At 42.6% G+C, this 15,712-nt stretch overlaps 1 pseudogene; it reads left to right on the forward strand.

Annotated features, from left to right (window-relative positions):
- The first annotated feature begins 6,709 nt into the window (after nucleotides 1-6,709).
- On the forward strand, nucleotides 6,710-7,346 carry LOC138145543 (RNA-binding protein with serine-rich domain 1-like; annotated as a pseudogene).
- The last annotated feature ends 8,366 nt before the right edge of the window (nucleotides 7,347-15,712 follow it).

Here is a 15,712-nt window from a genome sequence, read left to right on the forward strand (position 1 = left end):
CCATCCTAATCTTCCTGGTGTCATTGGACATTACTCCTCCTCCCACACTCTGTGATCCAGCAAAACTGACCTCTCTATTCCTCTCTCACTCACACACACTTCATCTCCCATCTTTGAACTTGTTGTCATTTGTTTAATTAGAATCCCTCACTTCTGTCAAGACAGGGCATGAGCACCATCCTCTGTATTACATCTTTCCTGATTCCACCAATTATAAGTACCCTCCCTTTCAAACTCTTCTGCATTTAGCTTTGAGAGACAGAGAGAGAGAGAGAGACAGAGAGAGAGATAGAGAAAGAGACTGACAGAGATAGACAGAGACAGAGACAGAGAAAGACAGAGACAGAAAGACACACACACAGAGACAGAGAGAGACAGAGACACAGAAAGACAGACAGACAAAGAGGCAGAGAGATACACAGAGACAGAGAAAGACAAGGAGAAAAAGAGAAAGAGAGAGAGTCAGAGACAGAGAGAGTGAGAGGGAGATATTTAAGGGATAATCTACTGGAGAAGACAGGAGAGGATTAAATCAGAGATTCATGTAGAGGGGCTGGTCTTGGCAAGGAGAAGGTCATCTCCTTGTCAGGGGGTGGTTAAAAAGAAGAGAGAATTGAGGCTGATGTCATGAGATTTTGAGACATACAGGAGAAAAATGATCTTATTACACATGTTCTCAATTTTCTCACTTAAGTAAGAGGCGAAGTCCTTAGCTGGAGTGGTGGTGGTACTGAAGGAGTTTGAGGAAAAAATATAAATCAATTCAATGAAAAGAGCAAGTGCCTGCTATTTCAAGGATGGTATAGTGGATAAAGACCTGTCCTCAAAGCCACAATAACCTGAGTTCAAATCCCAAGTCAGACACATACTGGCTGTATAATCCTAGATAAGTCATTTCACTTTTTCATGTTATAAACAGTTACAAATTGCAGAAAAGGCATCATTTTACACCCATAGTGGGTTTTTCCTCAACTAGCAGATTCCAATGCCAAAGGATTTACAGGTCCAGTCACTGTCCCTATCCATAGTTCCAATGTGTAAACTATACTGTGCTCACAAAAGGGATTCAGAAAATGAAATATGGCATAGTTCCTACTCAGAAAAATTTTAGTTTCTGTTCCTTTAGGGCTATGTAATTTTTTTTCCTTCAAGTGTTGACTTGCTATCAACATAGATTGAATTCTCTCTACATCTTGGTGGATGATAAGATATCTTTACCTAGGCTTCTCTTGGGAAACAGATATAACTTATCTTTGGACCCTCACTTAAAATCTTTTCAGCTTGGTAGAAGGTTCCAGAGAATAGCTTTTAGGAAGATGGCTATGGATAAAATGGTCATTTATGTGACTCTTTAAAATTTGCAAAACACTCTATGTTCCTCATCTCAAGGATCTTTACTCCAACTCTGTGGGTTCCATACAATGGGTGTCATTGTGTCCATTTTACAGATGACAAAACTGAGGTTCAGAGAGGTGTGCCATTTTGCCTTGATAACAAGGTCAGAAAGTTTCAGAGACAGGATTTGAACTTAACCTGAGGTTCATAAGATTATGGCTCCCAAATTGGAAGGGACCAGAGATTCTATCAAATACCCTTCTCCCAATTTTGTGGATGAGGAAATGGAAATTCAAAAGAGTTGTGACTTTCTGAATGTAACACAGGTAGCAAGGGGAAGGGATTGGAATTTGGATCCAGGTGTTTTGACTCCATAACCTTTGTCATTTTCACTGGGCCATATTGCCAAGACCCACATTTTATCCACTATGCTATTTCATCTGTCAAGGAAAAACCAGACTTATCTGTAAACCATGAGTGTATAATCAGAGTAGGAGGAAGGAAAGGGAGAAAAGAGAAGTTAAAGGAAGAATAGACTAGAAGAGGCTTGGGGGAGGGGATGATAACCAAGGATATGAAGAACTATATTTTTGAAGAAGAATTAGACTTGTTCTGTTTGGCGCTGGAAAAATGGATGAAAGTTTCAGAGAGGAAAATCCTGAATCAATATCAGGAAACTCTTCCAAACAAGAGGAGCTGTCCAAAGTAGGAGCTGCCTACAAAAGTGGTGGTTTTCTGTTCCTTGGAGATCTTCCAGCAATGGTTGTCATGCAGTGACTCAGGTAAGTTGTTGAAAGGATTCTTGTTGAGTTAGGGGCTGAGCTCAATGACCTTTCAGGGGCTTTCCAGCCCTGAGCTTCTGTGGAGAGAGAGGGCTATTTCCTAAATATACAATTAAAAAACTGAACAGAGACATTCGAGAAATTCTTTTTTTGTTCTGGGAAGCAAGACGATCTTGGCACTGGGTTTTCTTGTGCACTCCACTCCCTGTCTCCCTTCTGAGGAGACACTGGGATTTATGAGCTCCTTACATATTCTTAACAAGTGCTCCACCTCCTCCCCCCAATTTTATCAATTTTGCTTTTGTCGGTAGACAGTAGGCCCTGGTGATTCATTAGCCTTCATTATAAATAGAGTAAAGGAATAACTCTAGGTCATGCAGGCCAGCTAGGGAACACTACAGAGGTGAACTGGACTGCTTTTAGTTAAGAAGATCTGAACTCGGAAAAATCGTGATGATAACTGAGGTTCTCTTCAGTGCCCCAAGGCTTCTTTTCTGTATTCTCCCTGCTTCCAACCTCAGGGTCCTTCTTCTCTTTCTTCTTAGGATGCCTGGTGTTCTTGCTCCCTCTTTCTTATGGAAACCTAATTTTAGGAAAGGCCTGCATGTCAACTCCTAATACCATAGTGTGAACATGCAACACCAGTATTTTTCTTCCATGGGAAATATTGTTTTGAAGCATTGTTAACAGTGAGATGAAAAGCATGATGTTGATGGAACAAAGAATCATTCTTGAGAAGGGAAAGCGATTTAAAGGGCACCATCAAAAAGCATATTAGTGAGAAAAATGGAATTTCTGGGAATATGGTAACCAGGAGGACAGAGAGGATAGAGATGAATCAGTCAATTAAAACATTTATTAAATATTAATTATGGGCCACCTACTGTGCTAAGGGCTGGGGACAAGGATAGAAAAAAATGAAAGTCTTTTCTCTCAAGAAGCTCTTACTCTAATTGGAGAACACACAAAAGAAAATTCAGCTGTAGAGTGGACAGAAAGATCCACAAGTTCTAAGGGTCTAACTGTGGACCAGATGACAAGTTCCTTAGTTATATTCAAGGAATATGAAATCAGTTGTGAAAAAGCTGACAAGACACAGAATGTCCAAAGATTGTATAAGTCAAGGAGACTACAGGGAGACTAGAGTGTGTAGTGGCAAGGCAGATAGGAAGACCTAGTGTTCTTTCACATTAAGAGAAAGAATAGAACTATTAATTCCTTTCTCATTCAAGTCATGTGAATATTCAATCATCCTGGACAAAAAGGGGAGGGCACCATCAGAAGAGTGACTGTTCTCCCCAACTGGCTATCTTGGGTAGGTTCTGGAAAGATCATGGATCCATTGGTATCCTTAAAATAAGGAAGGCACCTAAGAAATACCCTCAGTATAATGGATAGACTTCCTGGGATGATATTATGTGAAGATATAGACAAGAGTCACACAGGATAGGAAAGTGGCTGGATTGCAATCTTCATCACCAGAGTGAATATCTCCATTGGTGAATTCTCCTAGTCTTTGAAAAGTTGATGTATTAGGAAGCATAGTGAAAAGATCAGTGTTCAAGTTTTATTTGAGTAATTTAGTAATTTTATGACCTTGGGGAAGTAACTGAACCTTCCTGAGCCTCAGTTGCATAAACCACTAAATGAAATCTCTGGACTATATTGTTTCTACTTTAAATCAACCTATCAGTAAGTCTAGCTTTCAAAGTCCTCCATTATCTGGTCAATTCTCTTACAACTTATTTTATCCATTTACTCTGCATTCTAGCATCTAGGTGGTGCAGTGGATAGAATACTGGGACAGGAGAAAGGAAGACTAATATTCATGAGTTCAATTTCAGCCTCAGACACTTACTATGTGACCCTGGTCAACTCGCTTACCCCCATCTGCCTCAATTTCCTTTTCTGTAAAATAAGCTAGAGAAAGAAATGGCAAATCACTCTAGTACCTTTGCTAAGAAAACACCAAATAGGGTCAGGAAGAGTCAGACATGACTCAAAAACAATACTCTGCATTCTCCTAACTCTGACCTCCAATAAAACATTTCATCTTCTAGACCCATGCATTTTCATTGATTGTCTCTCATGGCCAGAATTCTCTCCTTTCTTATCTCTGTCTCTTGGATTCCCTGGCTTCCTTCAAGTTATGGCTAAAATCTTAACTTCTGTGTGAACACTTTCAGTCCCCCCACCCCAAGTTAGCCCCTTCCCTCTGTCAATTATCTCCCATTTGTCCTCATATATTGTTTTCATGTTGTTTCTCCCATTAGATTGTGAGCACCTTGAGAGCAAGGAATGACCAATTTTGGCCTTTCTTTTGTCTCCCCAGCACTTAGCACAGTTCCTGGCACACGATAAACATTTGTTGACTTGACTTGACATGACAAGACTTCAGATTAGCTGTGTATATTAAAAAACCAAACATTTAACAATAAGAGATCTGGCACAGGTTGTCTGTTTAATATTCATATGTTGCTGGGTGACTGTAGTTGTGATAGGAATAATGCATTTCTGTTTCCCATTAGAACCTAATTCCTCAAGTCCTTGGTGTATATGATGCTGTAGTATATAGTTATGTTGAAGCAAATAGGAACTCTGTTCTCAAGTTGTTTTTAATTTAGGGAAAAAAAGACAGCAAACCAGATGCTCATCTGAGCCATTGCAAATAGTCGATTATTTGGGAACTATTGTTTTCGAACTCCCCTCCCTCTCCTTTTATCCCACTCTGGGAGTTTTAGAGAAGAATAGGAAGAGACAAAAATGAGGGGAAAGAACAGGAACCAGCCTCAAAAAGTCAGATCCTATCTGAGAGCATGAAGGCATGCTGATTTTGTCTAGTGGATAGCCCAATTTCTGTGCTATAGAAATCTGGCTAACATTTAAATGAACTGAAAAACAGTGAAAATTCTTTTTTGGAAAAGCTAGAACAGTCAAGATTGAGGAAAATCAAAGGCTAAAGTTTTGGAACTTTTTTTTTTCTATTTTAGAAACAACTCTAGCAAACAAGTAGGGGGCAACAAAAGTCCTAAGGGGAAAAAAGAGGATGAGAGGAATGTGGAGGAGGAAGAGGAGGGGGGAGATAGACAGACAGACCGATGGTGTGTGCACACACACAAACACACACATCAGAGAGAGAGAACCAGTCTAGATAATTGAAGCTGCCTTTCATTCAATATAGCCAAGTTTGTAATCTGTTTTTCCCAACTCTTTATCCGTTTTTGCTATTGTCTAGGTATACTCTAGTTTGTGCTGATTACAGAATGCTTTATCATCTCCTTTCTTTGAAAGGATGTTGCTGGAGGGAATTATTTGGGATTGCTTAACTTCGAGGAAGACACATTACAGGAATATGGCTCTTCTAAAACACATCTGAAGACTTTTCAGAATCGCTGTGGTTCGTCCTTGGTTCTTGAAGAGGGCCACGACATCAGGGAGATGGTGACATGGTTTGCAATTGGATTTAAGTGAGGCAGGGCTGTGCTGGGCCCCAGCCTCACCTGCTCCTCCAGAGTCATCTTCGTCCAATGGTCAGGTATCGATCTGGATGACTGGAGATGGCCCAGAACACAATGGGAGGCCTTGGCCTTTAACTAAGGTCTCTTAGTTCTCACTTTGAGTGTGAATAGGCCTCTGTAAGAAGTGAGTCAGAGTTAAAACAGGGTGCTGGGGGGGGGGGGAGATGGGGAGCCCCTCCCGGAGCCTATCCCCACCCCAGAGGCGCTCTGCAAACCCCGCTGTCACTCACGGCTGTTGCGTCCTGGCCATGCCGGCGGGGCAGGGAAGCACAGGAGTGTTCGGGGGCCTTCACACCACGAGACCCCAACCACGGGCTCCCACTTCGGCTTGCCGGGGATCTCCGACACTCCCGGACTTCTGGGGGTCCCGGGCGGAGGCGGAAATTGACTCCCTCTTCCTAGCTCTACGCCTATACGAGTCTTCTTCGTCCTTGCTGATGTCCGGGCCGCTGCAGCCTCTATACCCCCGCAGCTTCTCGCAGGGGCGGGGGGGGGGGGGAGCCGGGGGGGGGCGGTGCGCCCCCTCCCCCCCACCCCATCCCTGCTTGCGCGTGCTGGCGAGACCGCAGAGGATGCCGGGAAGGTTGCGGCCTGAACCCCCATGGAGCCGGAGCGCGTGAGGCTCCTTTCCACCGGAAGCTCTCCCACCTTCTCTTCCTCTTCCACGCTTCCGTGTGGGCGTCCGGAGAAGGCCTGGGAGCGGCCCTGGGGGAGGCGCGGCTGGCCTCCCGGACGGGGTCGTAGTAGCCGTGGCAGACCTTGGAGGGGGCCCGCACGATGGGCTTCGGCGCCGAGGCCTCCTCGTCAGGTTTCGGACGGGAGGAAAGGTAAGGCCAGGCTCCCGCGTGGCGAACGTCGCGGAGGAGCGTCTTGTCCCGTTAACGGGCCGCTCTGTGGAGCCCGTCCCGTCAGGGAGCTGGAAGGCAGACCTCGGGTGAGTGAGCCCTTATCCAGGTGCTCGGACCGCCGAGGAAAGGGAACAGGGACGGAGGGGGAAGGGGAAAGCAGGGCGTGCTGGGAGCCCAGGAAAATAATGCAAAGGCCGCCGGGCTCCATCCCCCACCGAACGCAAAGATGGAGCCGATGCCAAGGGTGAGGATACAGGGGCCACCAAAGAGTCAAGGACGTGGTGGAGACGGATCTGGGAAGGGGTGCAGCGGGTCCGGCCCCGGCAGGGGGTCCGGCACGGGGTCCGGCACCTCCTTCTGCAGCACTCCTCCCCCGCCCCCCAGCCCCAGCTGCAGCAGCTCCTCGGGGTCTCCTGGCCCCTCTGGGAGAAGGCATGACAGCAGGAGGCGCCCGCTCCAAAGCGAAGCCACCGAAAAGGGAAGGAAGAGACCGAGTCCTTCACCCAAACCCACTGGGAGTACATCTTGGAAGGCCTGCTAGGAATCTGACACGATCACATCATGGGAATACGGGAAAATTAAAGTGATCGCTGTGCCCGTGGAAAAATGGGCACATCTATCCGAAGGCCCTGGGGATGTGCAGTTGGAAAATCCAGATGAGGCTGAAGAGACATCAAAGCGCCTGGATGGAGGGTCAGGAGATGACAGTGGCTGCAGTGCCGCTCCCTGGCCCAGGCCCTACCCAGAAGGATGTTGCCCCCACCCTCGATGTGGCGTACATCACCCCATGCGTGAGAGGGTCCCGCTGCCCTAGGTGCGGGTCTCCTGTCCGCCCACGATCCCGCTCCAATTCTTCCCAATAAAGCAAGGCAGCTGTTCTCACTTTGTAACATAAATATGATCGCTCACAATATTAAAGCATCGTACTGAGGGTGGGGGAGAGAAAAATGGGAATCAAGCACTTGGCTGCCAAAGGTTTATTTAATGCATTGGATGTCTCCTTGCCCTTGAAGGCTTCTAAACAGCAAATTTGATTCATTTCTCTGGACTGATTTTTGGCTCACAGGAATATTTAAGGTTCAAGAACTGCAGCCTAAATAAGGCTCTCTTTTTTTCTGGCCCAAACAGAAAGCTCAGCTCTTAGCAACTTCTGAGAAAATCAGGAAACCAGCAGAGGCAAACCAAGCAAAACAGAGATCAAGCTGCTGAAGTTCCGCCCATGCCAAAATGGCAGCATTTTTTTTTTCCTTCTTACTAAATAAATTTTTCATAAGTATGAAGGCTTGATGGTTGCTTTTTGGCCAGGCTGATTCTTAGGACATGAGCTTATGCATGTCCACTTTATCTCCTGCTAAAGCTAGGCCAGCAGTCATTGTGCTGCTTTGAATCTTTTTTCTGCTGATTTTCAGGGCCAAAAGACCTTGGGAAGGAGTACAGATTTTTCATACCCCTCCTTTACTCATTGCTGTAAATGGTTCTTTAAACACACCAGTGCCCACCTCAGAAATTGGTAAGGAAGTTGTGGGCCAGCCCCTGTGTGCTGCCTCTTCAAGGAGCCAGCCCTCTGAGGCTGTGGCCCCTTGAAAAGCTAGCAGGTTAATTTTGCAAAATGTAATTTGCATTCTTGGCTTTTATTGTACAGTCAATACTGGAAAATGTCTGTGTTGAGTTTTGTATCTTTGTAGCATTTTAGATAATGTTGTGTTTGTATTTTTGTTGTGTAGAATGGAAGGAAATGGTATTAAATAAACCTTAAGGGTTGAAATAAAAAAAAAAAAGGGGAGTCAAAGGATGGCCCCTTTGGGGAAAAAAAAATCTAACCCGGAGGGGAAGACCCTCAGGGTTGCTGGTCAAAAGAGAAACAGTTACTATTTACATTATCTCTGAGCCCGGAAGGCCCCCAAAATAACCATTAAGTGGTGCTTAGGTAGGGCAGGGACCCATTGTCCAATCAATAAGATCCAGATTGAATTGGGTTTAAGGTCTGGTCTTTGAGAAAAATCTAGCCAGTAAACCCCAAGTTAGTCATCAAAATTTATATACAACTGAGAAGGGCGTTTAGGGTTAGCTTCTGAACTGAATAAAAATCTGTTCCATATGCTATGTTCTAGGTCATTATCTAATCCTTCCTTGAAAACTTCCAGTACCCACCACCTCTTGAGGCATTATTGATGAGGTACAGGCTCTGGGAACCGACCCCCCCCCCCCCTTGAACTCTGATTAAATCATCCCATTTGATGAGGCATTTGCATGAGGCCATAAGCCTTACATTGTGACTGGGCCCAGACCTCTGTTACTAGACTTCCCACCCTTGAGCCTATCAAAATATCAATCCACCCTTGAACTGGCCTAGCCCACCATTGCCTCCAGGTAGCCTCCAGCAACTTCCCACCCTTAATCATTCATTGAACTCTTCTGACTTCTGAAGACCCTCCCCAAAGTCCTCCTCTAGGCCACACCTAGATTCCTCACCCAGCCTTCTGTATATTAGAACCCATCTTCCCTTCATGTGATGTGAGAGCACCTAGCACAGACTTACCCTGTGTCCAGTACAAGTGAACTTTTAATAAACTTTACTTTTCTTTGGCTGAGAAGACTTGAGTCGAATTCCTTCAGCAGGACCCGGCATGTTGGTATTTTGGGGTCCCCAGAGCAACCCTAACCCTCTTTATGGGTAACCTTCAGTATAGTCCCCTTTTGGATAATAATTATTAAGGCTTTTTTTTTTTAATGAATCTTAAATTTTCCTCTCTGCGATTTCTGCCATATACTTCTGGTTCTGCCATCAGGGTGACAGAGCAAGTCTCCTCCCTCGTTGCTGTGATAGCCCTTCATATATTTGAAGACAGTCTAAATATTTCCACAAGTCTTTTTTCTATTCTAAACACCAACAGTTCCTTCAAGCAATTCTCAAATAGCATAAACTGTAGGTCTGTGCCCATTCTGCACATTCTCAGAATTCTCTACAACCTTATTAATGTCCTTATTAAAATATTGTACCTAAGACTGAACACAATAATATAGAGACATCCTGGCCAGTGCACAGTATGGCAGGTCTATTACCTCTATAGGCCTAGACATCACGCTTCTCTTCACATGCCATATTGTTGTAATAAACTTGTCTGACATATTACACTTGACTTGGTTTGAGTTTGCAGCCTGTTAAAACTCCCAGCTATTTCCCAGGTAAACTTCTGTGTAGCCATAACTTCCCATCTTGTACTTAGATTTTTTTTTTGAACATAGGTAAGGCATTGCTTTTGCTCTCTCTCTTTTTAAAGCAATCGGGGTTAAGTAACTTGCTCAAGGTTACACGGCCAGGTGTTTCTGGGTGGGTGCTAAGTGTCTGAGCCCGGGATTCGATCTCCAGGTCTTCTCAACACTGGAGCTGGTGCTCTTACTCGCAGTGCTACCTGGCCGCCCCCTGCTTTTGCTCTTATTAGACTTTAATTTGAAGCTTTTTAATCTTTGCTTGTCTTCTTGTGTGTATCTCTCTGTTCCAGATTTTGCCATTTGCAAATTTGAAAAGTATTCCATGTATGACTTTATTCATGTTATTATAAACATGTTAAACAGCATGGCATTGGAGGCAGCTTGGTGATTCAGTTCACAGAGTGCTGAGGCTGAAATCAGGAACCTGGTTTGAATCTGGCCTCAGGCACTTACTAGATGTGTGATACTGGTCAAGTCACAATTTCTATTTGACTTAATCTACTGGAGAAAGGAAGTGACAAACCACTCTAGTATCTTTGCTAAGAAAACCACATGGATAGTGTGGTCCACGGGGTCACAAAGAGTAGGACATAACTAAACAACCAAAGAACAACAAAATATGATAAACAGCACAGATCCCAGGGTCACTTCAGCAGAGACCTGCTTCCCAGATAAAATAAATCTCTTCTTCAAACAATTAGTAGGTCAAGAGTCATGTATGTTATAGATAGAAAGATTGATAAATAAATGATAGATTAATGGCCTCAAATGTTGATGATAAAAACATGAAAAATGAGTAGATAGATAAGTAAACTTAGATATTAGATGATGCATAGATGAGAGATAAGTGATAGGTAAATGGACAGATAGGTGAACATAAACAATAGATAGACAGATGGATAGATATAGACAGACATGTAAAATCAAGTCAATAAGCATTTGTTAAGCGCTTATTATGTGCCAGACACCATGCTAAGTACTAAGGGTTCAAGGAAAAGAAAACTGTAGTCCCTTTTCTCTTTTTTAATCAAGGCAATTCGGGTTAAGTGACTTGCCCAAGGTCACACAGCTAGAGTGAGTGTCAAGTGTCTGAGGCTGGATTTGAATTCAAGTCCTCCTGACTCTAGGGCTTGGGCTCTATTCACTGCATCACCTAGCTGTCTTCCCCCCCTCCCCCCTCCCTTTTAATAGTCCCTTTTCTCAAGGAGCCTACATACTAATAGTGGTGGTTTCCTATAATCGACTAGGTATATGCAAGCCACATGCAGAGTAGATATAAGGCACTTTGAAAGGGGAAGACATCAGCAGCAGGTGGGAAAAATTCTCTGTAAGCAGGTGGGGTTTGAGTTGAGTCTTGAAAGTAATTAGGGAAATGAAGAATAAGAGGTGGGTGTGGATGGGCAGAGCATTCTAGGCTTGGAATATGGTTAGTGCCAAGACATGGAGACAAGAGATGGAATGTTGTCTTTGAGTTTTGAACTGCAAGGAGACCAAGATTGCTGGAATATCAAGTCCCAGAAAGAAAGCAAGATAATAGATGACCAGAAAGGTAGGAAGGGTCTAGGTCATGAATTTGTAAATGCCAAACAGAGGATTTTGTATTTGATCTTGGAGGTGATAGCCACTGGAACTCATTAAGCAGGGAGATGATATGGTTAGAACTATTTTTCTAAAAAGAAAAATAGTCTTATTAGTTTGGTGGAGGAAGTCTTGGAGATAAGAGAAATTTGAGGTAGATGGACCAATGAGAAGGTTATGGAATAGGCCAGGAGATGTAGCAAGGAGGGTTTGAACCAGGATTGGGGCTGTGTGAATGGAGAGTAGAGAACATGTAAGAGAAAAGTCATGAAGGTAGAAAGGAGAAGATTTATCAAAAGATTGAATGTGTGAGGGAAGTCAGAGAGAGAAGAGTTAAAGATGTGATTGTAGTAGCAAGCCTTCATGATTGGAAGAAGAGAGAGTTTTTGTCTTGGATTTGTTGTTTGAGATATCTAAACAACAGATGGTGGCGTGAGACTGGAACTTCGAAGAGAGTTTGGGCTGGGTACAGGAGAAAAGAAGAAATAGGACAGAACTTTGCTAACTAACACAGTTAGTTGAAATGACATGGATGAAAAACCATCAAAGGGGACTGAGAAAGAACAATCAGATATGTGGGAGGAGAACCAGGATTGATTAGAGCCACAGAAATCTTTTGAGTCGAGGGCATCCAGGAGTAGAGAGATATGAACACTATCAACTTCTGCAGAAGTCAGGAAGGATCAAGGCTGAGAAAAGGCCACTGGATTTAAAAGTTTAAAAATCATTGGTAACTTTAGAGAGAGGAAGTTTCAGTTGAGTGTTGGAGTTAAAAACCAGATTTTCAAGCACTTCTTATTACTATATGCCAAACCCTGGTCTATATGCTGGGGATACAAATGCAAGTGAATAAGACAGTCCACACCCTAAAAGAGCTTCCATTCTCATTAGAATGGAAGGCACCATAAAAAGGGGAGTTAGAAAGTGTGATATACTGTGGGGAGGAGTAGAAGATAGTTGGGAGTAAAATGAAGTTTGACTGTGGTCCCTCCTGAAGTAGGGGATGGGCAGTTATTGATAGGATATAGATGCCTGTGATGGGGTATAGGCTCTGGGAACCCCTTGAATCCCTTGAATCTTCTCACTTGATGTGATATTCCCCAGAGACCAAAAGCCTTCCGTTATTATTATGAGTGAATCTTTGTTACCCTTAACCTAGCCTGGCCTTCCATTGTCTGTTATCTCCCGGTAGCCTGTAGCTACCACCCACCCTCAATCCTATCAAAATATCTATGACTAGATATTTTGGTGGCTAGGTGGCACAGTGCATGGAGCACTGGCCCTGGAGTCAGGAGGACCTGAGTTCAGATCTGACCTCAGACACTTAAGACAAAAACTAGCCATGTGGCCTTGGGCAAGTTATTTAACCCCAGTTGCCCTCCAAAAACAACAACAAAAAAATCTGTGACCAAATCTGTTACTCTTAAACTAGCTTAGCCCTCCATTGTCTTTTAAACCTTTGATTGCTGTTTCCCACTCTTGATCCCATCAAAATCCCATTCTCTTGGTCCATGGAGTCTGACCTCAGTCTTATCAAGATCCTCCTTAGATTTCCTCCTCTAGATCCTCCCTAGATGCCTCCTCCCAGGCTACTAGACCACCCCCTAGATCCCTCCCACAGACTTCCTGTATACAAGATGCCTATATGAAACCACTCAGATTCAATCTAGCTCAGACTCAGTCTTTGTCATATTGTTCTGGTCTGCTCTTCAATACAAGTATCACAAATACTTAGGCTCTATAAGAGTCTACCCATTATGGCAAATCTTTAATAAACTTTGTTTTCCTTGGCTGAGAGAAGACTTGAGTTGAATTCGTTTGGGCAGGACCTGGCGTGTTGGTATTTTGGGGTCCCAAGCACCCCTAAACCCCAAACCTCAACATTACCAGTCATGAAGCCAAGATTTCTTGTTCCACAAAAACATGAAATATACTATCAATTGTTTTGCTAAAATTTCTATAAACTCCATTTATGCCACTTGCCATGGTTTAGCAGTACATTTTTGAACAAAGGAAATGATTTTATAACAACACACTTGATTCCTGATGAAGCTGTGTTAGGTTTCTGCAATGACTGCTTCCTTTTGGAGCCATCCTTATAGTAATATTTTCCAGATTTTTGCCAAGAATCAAAATCAAGCTCAATGTCCAATAGTTGGTCTGTTCTATTATTTTCCCTTATTTGAAAACATAGTCTGCATCTGCCATTCTACATTCTGCCCTAGTTCTCCAGCTAGCCAGAGTATTTCAAGGGTCTGTTTCTTTCAGGTATTCTCCATTTTCTCAATATCCTTCCTAAGATGTGGTGCCAAGAACTGAGCATAATACCTCAGATCTAATTTAACTGGGACAAATTACAATCAGATGATCACCTGCATAAGCCTGAACAGTATGTTTCTCTAAATTAAGCCTATTTTTGCATTAATTTTCTTGGCTATTTTAATAGATTTTTGACTCACATCGATCTCATATTTTATTTCAACTTTCATAACTTTCAAACAATCAATCAACTAAATTTGTCCTTTAAGAAATGTTCCAGCTACTGTGATAAGAACCAGAGATGCCAATTCTTTAAAGAAATCTTCTCTGCTTTCAAGGTGCTTATATTATAAAGGGGAAGAGAAAAATGCAACTCCAAATTAAAAAAAAAAAAGGTGATTTTGGTAGAGGGTGGTCCAGATGTTAGCAACTGGAAAGAATAGGAAACGCCTCATGTAGGAAATGTTTTGAAGGAAACTTGGGATTCTAAGAAGCTAAGGTGAGTAGGGGAGCATTCTAGGTCTGGAGAAAGGTATGGTAGAGGAAGACAGAAGGTTGTTTATGGGAAACAGAAAGAAGATCAGTTTGGGTAAACTTGTGAGTGTGTAGAGTTTGTATTGCCCTAGAGGAAATAAGGAAACACTGGGCATTTAATGAACAGGGGAATGACATAGTGAGACTGGTGCTTTTTGATTTCATTCTGGGAGTCATGCGGAGGATGGAATATTGTCTAGCCAGGACTTCTTCATGTACTTGCAAAGTTTTCAGCTTAGCAAAGGAGCTAGGCTTGTTCTCCTTGATCCTGGAGGACAGAACTAGGAAAAATCAGCTAAAATCACGAGACAGGTCAAATAAGTATATGGAAGCAAACTGAGTTTTTCAGTAATTCAATACAAGCTGTCCAGTAGTGGACTGGGCAGCTGCTACAGGAGGAAGTTGCTTCTACATCCATAGCCAAAGGCTGATTGACCATTTGTCTGGCATGTTGCAGAGGAGACTTGTTTGGGAATAGATTAGACTCTGTGGTTGCTGGGGTGGCTTTCATCTGTTCTATTCTGTAATTCAGTGAATCTGCTCCTTCAGATCTTGTGTCCTTTCCTCTGCTGCTTTAGTCATGTCACTTGTGACCTTGGGTCTTCTTATCGATTGTTTCTATGAGTTCTACATCCTAGCAAAGCAAATAGAAATCATGTTGGAATAACTGAATAGGCCTGACTTTCTCTACCCTAACTGTAAGTGAGAACATATTAAAGATGCCATTTTGCTTTTTATCTATCTTACTAAGTGCACCGAAGACACATTGACATTTATTAGGCATTTAATGTTCTATTAAGAGAAGTTTTTATTGCTTAAACAATTTTGAATTAATTATAGACCATACTGTTAATTCCACATAATATCTTCTTTTCACAAAGTTTTCATGTTTCGGCAAATACTCAGAATTAGGATAAGCACATGGCATTCTTTAATAAGGCCTTGTTAACTGCTTGTTTAAACAAAAACTTTGACAAAATATTTATTCTCTTTTTAAGTGCAGAAAATTAAGTGATGATTACTTGTAACATAATATTGATTACTAAGTACATACTTTTTAAAAAATCCACAATGGCTTCCTAACTTTTAAGACAGTCAATTCTCATTCTTTCTTTTAGTCACTTTCTTACTCCAACCCACAACATTTTACTTTCACGGTTTTCAAGGCATTTTCATATCTAACACCAAATAGCTTTGTTGCATAAGAAAAGTAAGCATTATTATTCCTGTTGCTGTTAGTGTTTGCCTAGGATACAATGAAGGATGCTGAATGACTCTTCTCTGGTCACACCACTCCCCCACCCCCACATTTTAGGAAAGGTGTTGATAAGTTAAGAGCATCTAGATGTTGAACAACCAGGATGGCGAAAGGAGAGCATCTGTCTTTGCACTGGTTGGGAGAATCGTATATTTTTAGTATAGAAAAGAGAAGACTTGAGGAGTAGCATGGTAATTTTCCTCAATTATATAAAGAACTTTCTCATGAAAGAATGATGAGCAGAATAGATTTTGTTCTGGATATCTAGTTCAATCCTCCCATTTAACAGATGAGGCAGTTGAGATTCATGAAGGTTTAGTGACTTACCAAAGGGTTAAAAACTGGAAGGGACTTAAGAAATTATCCAGTCCAAACATTTCATTTTAC

This window comes from Petaurus breviceps, unplaced genomic scaffold, assembly GCF_028583685.1.
Source record: "Petaurus breviceps papuanus isolate PSGF00001 unplaced genomic scaffold, PetGlider_PUasm1.0 139, whole genome shotgun sequence".
Taxonomy (NCBI): Eukaryota; Metazoa; Chordata; class Mammalia; order Diprotodontia; family Petauridae; genus Petaurus; species Petaurus breviceps.